The following is a 7,317-nucleotide window of genomic DNA, read 5'->3' on the forward strand; positions in this document are numbered from 1 at the left end:
AGTATGCCTCATTGCCCTTTCAGCATCAGTTTCAGTTTCATAATTGATTAGAGCATACGATTCATTGGAGCTGGGCATGACTCTGAGACTAGAAATGGATCCAAACTCTTTGTAATATTCATACACTTCCCTTTCCTTGGTATCAAGAGGAAGATGGTTTACCTTGATGGTGTACTGTCTCCCTGTGGCTGTGACCGTGGGTTTAGTTCTCGGTTTAGTCTCGGAATCTATGGTCTCGGGTTGTAGCCTGGAGAATGGTCTGGCTGCCGAGACTACCCTAGTGCTCGTTGTAGGATGAGCGCTACGTCTAGTTCTGTCACTTCTGTAAGATCTGTAACTACTCATCTTCACAGGGAATCACCAGCCTGACCAAGAGTAGTAATATTACCGGATATTACCCTTATCTCAGTCGAGTGTAAAGTGTATCATCTGACTAATCAGTAATCACAGCATTTCCAAATTCCAACCCCCAATTTTCCCCTGAGTTATGCTATGAATATAAATAGTCTATAATATTTAACCACGTGACATAACGTGTTCTTATCACGTGAGTACAATCAGTAGATCTATTTTTGTGGATTCAGAATGTCTCAGGATAATGACCAGAATTGAAACTGGGAGCTTTTAAATAAAAGTTAGCAAGTGTGATACTACAATAAATTTTGTGCGTGCTATCATCATCAGTCATTGTAGATTACTATTTATTTTTTAATTTCCATTCATTTATTTATTTCCATTTATTTCTTTATTGATAGATAAATCATAGGAAGATATTAGATGGTATGTTTGCTGCCTGTGGTGTTTCTGGTGATAAATTCAAACCAATCTGTTCTGCCCTTGATAAATTGGACAAGGTACGCTTGAATATAGCTATGGTAATTTTGAATGGGTAAAACTGTAAATTTTTGATGATTAATCACTTAAACTTTTAGACATAAGGACTCATTTTATATGAATTTGTTTATTTTACGTTTAATGTATTTGAAGCTGTAATTGAGAGACTAAGTATAATTTACTCTGGCTTTTGTAAGAGGGTCAGCCTGGTTTAAAGCAGCTAGGCCAGGACTGACTTTATTTTGATATTGCAAATCATGTGGTGACCAAACTGAGCTAAAATCAAATTGGGCCACCTTGGGTTATACAGGAGGGCCAGCTCAGTCTGGTGGTTACTGTATAGCACACTACTCCATTGTCAATGTAGTATTAATAGTATAGTAGGTATTTAACAGCATTTATTATTATTATTATTATTATTATTATTATTATTATTATTATTATTATTATTAATATTATTATTATTATCATCATCATTATTATTATTCTCTTTTAATTTAGTTATAATCTGACCTAAAGGTCTTGCCATTGGTCTTGACTGTTACACTGCGAGGCAGTACTGATAGGTATGTACTGTAGCATGCATTATGCATCTACTTATGTTATGTAGAAAGTTTGAACTGATTTCAATCAAATTTGAATTTTTTTACAAATTTTTAAAGTAGCTCAAAAATCAGACAAAAGTCCCTGTACTATAGTGCAGCGCTTCTGGCAAATTTTGCCAAAAATGAAATAGAGAAAATTCTCTATTTTATTCCATTTTTTCATATGTATGTACTTGTGCTGTGTAGAAAGTTTTAACTGATTCCAATCAATTTTAGATTTTACGAATTTTAAAAGTAGCTCAAAAAATCAGACAAAAGTCCCCGTACTATAATACTACAGAGACTTTTTACCAAAAATTAAAATGTGAAAATTCTCCACTTTTAAAACTTTTTCTGATACATATGCATGCAATTGAGCTAATTTTGCTTAAAATTGGATTTTTTATGATTCTTTAAAAGTCTTTTTAAAAGTTAAAGTATATAAATGATCAATTTCATTCATTCTTTTTTGTATTGTCCTTAAATCCACCCATCAACTCTGCCCCCTTTAGACGATCCTTCCATTGATCCTAAATCAAAGGATACTCCACTATATCTGGCAGTGGTTGCTGTGACGACCTAGTAGGAATGTTTGACAGTAAAGGAAAAAAGGTAACATTCTGCTTGTACTTGCACATGTACATTTTATTATCGCCATATTGTTCACAATTCTGTTCACATTGTGGTAACTATTAGGTGGGTTTGTAATGCATTAAATACAAATTGTCATTTACTTATTAAAGAGATAAAGTACAGAGACATTCTAGTCCCTCCAAAAAAATTTTTTAAGGTAAAGTACAACTTATGATACAACTTACGCCAGCTTTCACTCATTCATGTTCCTTTTATTCTCATAAAACATGCTAAGGCTATCATGAGATGGCCTCTCATAAATACCAATAGTTGTCTCAACAACCAGTTTTGTTTAAATTTTGTGGATTTGTAGTAGTTTGATAATGAGAGTTGCCTTGCTTTAAAATTTTGTAACATGAGGAACATATAAACCGTGTAAACTTTTGTCTTCTCTGTATAATTTTAAAGCAACATTATTAGTTGTATTTTTAATGTTAATTACTGTTTCTCTGCAACCAGGTCCCTTGTATTGGATTCAGTAATGGGGTATGAAAGAATATTCTCCATTTTGGAAGCAAAAGCAAAGGTATTAATTACTAAATTACACGTGTTTTGAAATTTGGCATTCAGTATATGTGTGTACATGTCTGGCAGACATTGTCTGGTTTTGGCTTTCCTATTGCACATGAATGTAGTACCTCAATACAAGGATACAGTGTGCTGTATACTGTAAACATCTTATATCTGATTGGGCCACAATGTAAGCCCATGCACATATACAGTTGCATTTGTTTTAAGAGACCTGCCAAATTGACTGCAGATCAAAGTAACAGCTAGCAAACGCTGCTTCTATTATACAAAGTTGAATACATAAGTTTATAAATGGTCAGAATGGATGATTGAGAATGAATAGCAACAACTTATAAAGTTGATGGTGGTGCTATACTGATGTTGAAATTTTCTGAGTGTAGTTACTGTAGTAATGAGAGTGGCTTGATGAATAAAGAAGTAATTTGGCCATAGCCACTGGAAGAGGAAAAAACTAGGGGGGAGAAGGTGGAATATTCTACTTCTTTAATTCTCTAATCATGTTAGTGCTTTATTATCTCTTCATTCTTTATAGCAGGTGGACAGGGATCTTGACTTATTGGTGGAGCTAGGAAAGAGGGTTTTGTCCAAAAAATTGGCTCCAAAATCACCCCAAATTTTATTATTATTATTATTTTCTAATGGATATTGATGCCCTTATGCTGAGTAGAAAGTTTGATCTATTTTCAAACTGTATTAGAATCATGAATATGCTTGTACATGTTTGTGGTATTTGCATGTCACGTGACTAAAATAGAATGGACTATTGTCCAGTCAAGTGTCAGTCCAAGTTATAGTGGCTTAATATAGTTAATATAATTATAGTTATAAGTAATAGTGACTTGAGCTTAATACATGGGTACACTTGACTGCATGTGCTAAAACAACTTGATTTTTAGTAGCTGGTTCAACCTTGATAGCTGTACGGTGTACATGCTTGTTACCGATTTGAAGAGTATCCACTGATTTCATTTATTCCATGAGGACAGCACACATGTATATAAGTTTTTTAACACTGTATCCTTGTATTGAGGTACCACATTATAGTAGTCATGTACAATAAGAAAGCCAACTAGTCACTATAACTTTGACTGGCACCTCAACTGGACAATAATAGTCCATTCAATTCCTGTAGTCATGTGCAATAAGAAAGCCAACTAGCCACTATAACATGGACTGACACCTCAACTTCAGGTCTCGTGTCAAAATGATGTCATGCAGCTAGCCTCTGATTGGTCAGTTTTGTTTAATTGCTGATTAATATTGATGAGGTACCTAATAGTATATCGGTATAAGGAGGTGACCAGTAGCAGTGAATCTGGTGGTACTGACTACTATGGTCGTTCCAAGTGCAAGGAGTTAGCTAAAAACGATCCTGATAATGCAGTCAAAAATGCTGATAATTACTGTTATCACTATTGTGATGCTCAGAAATAGAGCTCAGCAGCTAAAAGCCAAGAACTTTAGGAGTCATGCAACACTATAGGACATGCACAGTTTATTTTTGTTGCTTTAAGCCTCTTTTTGCTTAAGTGTAATAATTATTATTAATATTGGCTTATTGATCATTAATAATAATATTGAATTTAAAATGTTGAAATTGAGCATAGACAAGCGACAATAAGCAAGAGGGCTTTTGCAACTATAGACCATATACATGCCATAATTATGGGCCAGAATATGATTAGTAAATCATAATGAGGTGAATCAGCACTATGAGATTATAGCAAGACTGGTGAAAGCAAGGAAGATACACTCCATCATGAATGGGTTCAATTGTGATAACCACACCTAATAATTATTACTAGATGAATGTAGAGCATTAAGTGGCTCTGCCCACTATTACATGTACATGTGTAAATAAATACACTTTGACCCAATTTTCCCAAAATAAAAAATGTGAGAATTATCCATTCTTATTACATTTTCTGATGCATATACATGTACTTATGTTGCATAGAAAGTTTCAACTCATTCAGATCAAAATTGGATTTTTTATGTATTTTTAAAGTAGCTCAAAAATTGAACAAAAGTCCCGACAGGGACTTTTGAGTTTGACCCAATTTGCCAAAATAGAAATGTGAGAATTTTTTACTTTTGAAACTTTTTCTGATGCATATGCATGCAATTGAGCTGATTTGGCTCAAAACTGGATTTTTCATGAATCTTTAAAAGCCTCTTCAAAAGTTAAAGTGCATAAATGATCAATCTCATTTTATACTTGTACATGCATTTATCCTTAGATGTGTACATCAACTCTGCCCCTTTAGACAATCTATCAGTTGATCCTAAATCAAAGGATTCTCTATCAGTTGGTTCTGTATCTGGCGGTGGTCGCTATGACGACCTAGAAGGAATGTTTGACAGTATAAAGGAAGAAAGGTAATAACATTTTGCTTGTACATGTATATGTACCTTTTATGAATAATTTTTCATGAATTATGTACTCGAGTTACTTTTATAACTTGATATATTTTCTAGTTCTATTGTAAATATTACACATACCAGTACATTCCTCTCAGCTTTGCTACATTGCGGTACTTAAGAAGTTGCAATAGCTTGTTTGCTTATACATGTAGTTGGTTGTATCATGCCGAAAGTGTAAACTTTTGTCTTTGTTGTAATTTTAAAGCAACATTATTAGTTGCGTTTTTTATGTTAATTACTGTTTCTGCCTGACCAGGTCCCTTGTATTGGATTCAGTACTAGGATATGAGAGAATATTATTCTCTGAAGCAAAAGCAATGGTAATAATTGCTAAATTACATACTGTACTGTTACACATGTATTAAAATTCAGCATACATGTGTGGCAGACATTGTCACATTGTCTGATTTCATTCAAGGGGGAAATGCTAAAAATTTACGAACCCCCTTGGCCACACTTCTCTAAAATAGTAAATCCTCAGAGTAGCAAGAATAATGTTGTAATAAAACTAATAATCTTGTTATAATGTATATAGGCTGGTGGAATGGGTCAGATGAGGATACTCAAGTGATGGTGGCTTCAACCCAAAAGAACTTGTACAGTGAGAGAATGAAAATATGTACTTTGTTGTGGGATGTAGGAATAAAGGTGAGAAAGAGAGATAAAATAGTTTATCTTCTGTTTTGATGCTATTAAAAACTAAAAATTAATGAAAATAATTGTATGAGCCACACCCACTTAATTGATACCATTGATTAATTTAATTACTTTTGGGCTATTATTACATGTACTGTAGGGTGCCTTTTTTCAAGGGCAGTACTACATTTCGCCAATTTCGCGATTTCTTAAAGATTCACAATTTCTTGAAGATTTGCGAAAATTTACTTCTGCAAAAATCAAATTATTACGGTAAAAGATGGCAGATGGCATAAATTCACGAAAATTAAATCTATGAAATTGATTTTAAGGCAAATTCGCGAAATTTACAGCCCTAAAAAAGGCGCCCTACGATATTGTCATTACTATTTGTTATTTATTTTCTCACTTCTCAAAGGTTGAAATGTTGTACAAGGTTAATCTAAAGTCAAGTGCAATATTATGCATGAGAAGGAGTTAATACCAATGATGGTGATCATTGGAGATCAGGTACTGGCTCAGGGTGTAGTTAAACTGAGGGATGTTCAGACACAGGAAGAGGTAAGGAATTAAGCATTTTGTGTACTGCAGTAGAGATGGCTACGCATAGTAGTTAGATACCAATAAAGTATTTTGTGGCAGCATTTCTGGTTTCACAGTACATGCATGTATTTTGCATAATAAAGAAATCCTATTTCGACAGCATGTTACCTGTAACATCAGAATATACCACAAGTTGGCTTGGATTTATATGTAACATTTGTAGCTGCCAAAAATAGAACAGGATATAGCAATGTACTGCTTATTACAAGATCAAAGTAAAATGCTGCCTGTATGCATGTACTTGATAGCATGTAGAACTAAATGAAAACCTTGTATATGCCTTAGGTACATGACATGTTTACATGTTTATGTTTTAGCAAAGGACATGAGTCATTGTTTATTGTATTTTCTAAAGGTAATTGATTTTTTGCTGAAAGAATAATGCTAATGAAACTTACTATAGTATAGTTTAGTCATGTCATAATGGGAAATCAAATAGTTTAGTGATAATTTTAAGTATGGTCTCTTAATTGTCCTTTATTAGGTTTTAATTAAATAGTTGAGCACATTCAGAAACGAGTATCACTTTAATAATTATGTAATGTATGTTTCTTCTTTTACTGGTGTGCTTTTGTATGCTACTAATCATCATTTAGTTGTATTAAAATCACGAATATGCTTGTACATGCTTGTGAAAAGACACAATATTTTCTGTCACTTGGCATGAAGCTATAAAGTTGAGGTGTCAGTCTAAGTTATAGTGGCTAGTTGGCCTTTTTATTGTACATGACTACTATAGACCTTTCCCACCAATGCAGCGTTTAGCAATGAATATCATTAACGAGCCACCATTTTGTGGGATAGATGTACAGTGATGGATGGGCTAAAAGCACTATTTCTTTATTTTCTCCAAGAGAACTGCGAAAGCAAAAACCAAATTGCAGTATGATAACTAAAATTATACAACAAATGTGCAACGAGCATTTCTGTGTGAACTAGAGCTTGCATTTAAAAGGAAAATGGGGAGAGTCACTTTTTGCCCATTCATCTCTGTACATCTATCCCACAACATGGCGGCTCATTAATGATATTCATTGCTAGATGCTGCATTGGTGGGAAAGGTCTGTAATGT

At 33.7% G+C, this 7,317-nt stretch overlaps 1 long non-coding RNA gene across 1 annotated transcript; it reads left to right on the plus strand.

The window, feature by feature from the left end:
• Nucleotides 1-1,986: 1,986 nt before the first annotated feature.
• LOC109584530 (uncharacterized) lies at nucleotides 1,987-4,111 on the plus strand. The gene is made up of 3 exons (XR_002186057.1): nucleotides 1,987-2,030; nucleotides 2,511-2,577; nucleotides 3,715-4,111. It is a non-coding gene; the product is annotated as an uncharacterized LOC109584530 (long non-coding RNA).
• The last annotated feature ends 3,206 nt before the right edge of the window (nucleotides 4,112-7,317 follow it).

The sequence above is a fragment of the Amphimedon queenslandica genome, unplaced genomic scaffold (assembly GCF_000090795.2).
Source record: "Amphimedon queenslandica unplaced genomic scaffold, v1.1 AMPQUscaffold_13202, whole genome shotgun sequence".
NCBI lineage: Eukaryota > Metazoa > Porifera > Demospongiae > Haplosclerida > Niphatidae > Amphimedon > Amphimedon queenslandica.